Raw genomic sequence first — 1,930 nt, forward strand, 5'->3', positions numbered from 1 at the left:
CTTGATATTAATTTCTTATGAGAAATATGATTTGAATGTTTATTATATAGTCTGGCTTTCTACTCTGTTCATAATGCCTTATATACTTTTATTTCATGAAGTCCAGTTTGTTTATTTTTTTCCCTTTTGTCTGTGATTTTGGTGCTATTACCAAGAAATTAATAACAAAATTATTATCATAAAGTATTATTTTAAAATTTATAAAATTTTACTTTTTATAATTTGGTCTTTGATTCATTTTGAGTAAATTTTTGTATATGATATCTGGTAAAGTTCTAAATTCACTCCTTTTTTACATGAATATCATTTTTCAAGCACAATTATTTAAAAAATGCCACTTCCCCATTGAAATCTCCTGCCATTATCATCAAAAAGCTGTTCATTATACATGTCACACTTTATTTCTGGCTTATATTCTATCTTATAAGTCTAACTTTCTATCTTCATTTCAGTACCACGCTGTTTTGTTACAGTAGCTGTATAGTATGTTTTGAAATCAAGATGTGTGAGTCCACTGGGCTGTAAAAGTATGGCAGCTTCTGTGACAGCAGTCGTGTTATCTCTGTCTATGGACACAGCCCTGGCCCCTGAAACTGCAGAAATAGAAGCAACAAAGGTGGCAACCTAGGCAATAAAGGCTTCATGGTTGCAGCTGCAGCTGGGACTGAATTGGAAGCCAGGACTGTCAAGGCCCCTTTATCTACTAAGCTGCAGTCATTTAGTGGTGTGTTGGCCATACACAAACTCAAATGGCTCACTTCAGCTAAGATGATGAATTGGTTATAGGAGAAGCTGCTGGCAGAGTTCCTGCCTTCATTTGGCCTAGTTTATTAGATACTTTTTGTTGTTGTTGTTTTTGTTTTGTTTTTTGATCCTTAAGAAGCTAGAATGCCGTCTCCAGAGTGAACTAGAGAGGAAAAAGAAGGCTTTCGAAATTGGACATGGGAGGGATTCTAGATAGCACAGCTCAAGGCATTTTAGTACTTGGAGTTGGAAGGGAATGTTGTCATGATCCAAGATAAAATTAAAAAAGAAGATATTGAAGGTATTCTACAGAAAACTACTAGGACAAAAAGGCAAATACTAACCCCCCCAAAAAAATTTCTCTCTCATTCCTTCCTTTCTCCTCCTCTTATCTTGCAAGCTATTTTGCATTAAAGAAAGATGGACACAGAGTTTCAACTTTAATGAAGAGGGTGAAGTAGTAGATGCAAAAATCTGTCAGGCCAGTAACTGTATACAGTATCTCTGTTCTAAAGTTCTAGCCACCATTTTTCACATTAGATGTTGATTTAGAATTTTTTTAAATCAAAACTTGGATAGTGATATTGGCAAAGGACACTCTTCCATTCTCATTGTACTAGAGCTGATGAGAACCAAAATGATCCATTTACTCTGGAAGAACATGTCCTTCCTGAGGACAAATGGAAAATTGATGACAATACAGAATCTCTCAAGCATAGCTCATCTCTTCTCCCAGCAGATCTGGCACTTAAAAAAATCAAAATCGGAGGAGTTTAATGAGCAGGTTTTGAGCTGTGACTATATGACTATAAATGACACAAAGGGAGGACATGTTAGGAAGATATTTTGAAATTTACTTGAGAATAACATCATTTTCTGGATGACATTGAATCCTGTGTATAGATGCAGAATGACAAGTTACATGCAAGACAACTAACTTTTCCTTTTTTTCTCATTTTGCATGAAGGAAAATGATAATCATTTAGTTTTTATAGCATATAATTTATTTATTATACATTAACAGTGGACTTGCACTTGTTCAGTTTTTTCTCTGTACTTTTAAGACATGTTTATGCTACGAATTTGATTTCTTTAGTCTTTACATGTGAAAAAGCTGAAATAATCTTCTAAGCAAAGAATGAACTAAATGTCTAAGTAGCGTAAATAAATGTTATTTTGATTTTAT

General features: G+C 33.9%; 1 pseudogene; it reads left to right on the plus strand.

Annotated features, from left to right (window-relative positions):
• Positions 1-642: 642 nt before the first annotated feature.
• LOC101959326 (pseudouridylate synthase TRUB1-like) lies at positions 643-1,594 on the plus strand (annotated as a pseudogene).
• The last annotated feature ends 336 nt before the right edge of the window (positions 1,595-1,930 follow it).

Source organism: Ictidomys tridecemlineatus, chromosome X (assembly GCF_052094955.1).
Source record: "Ictidomys tridecemlineatus isolate mIctTri1 chromosome X, mIctTri1.hap1, whole genome shotgun sequence".
NCBI lineage: Eukaryota > Metazoa > Chordata > Mammalia > Rodentia > Sciuridae > Ictidomys > Ictidomys tridecemlineatus.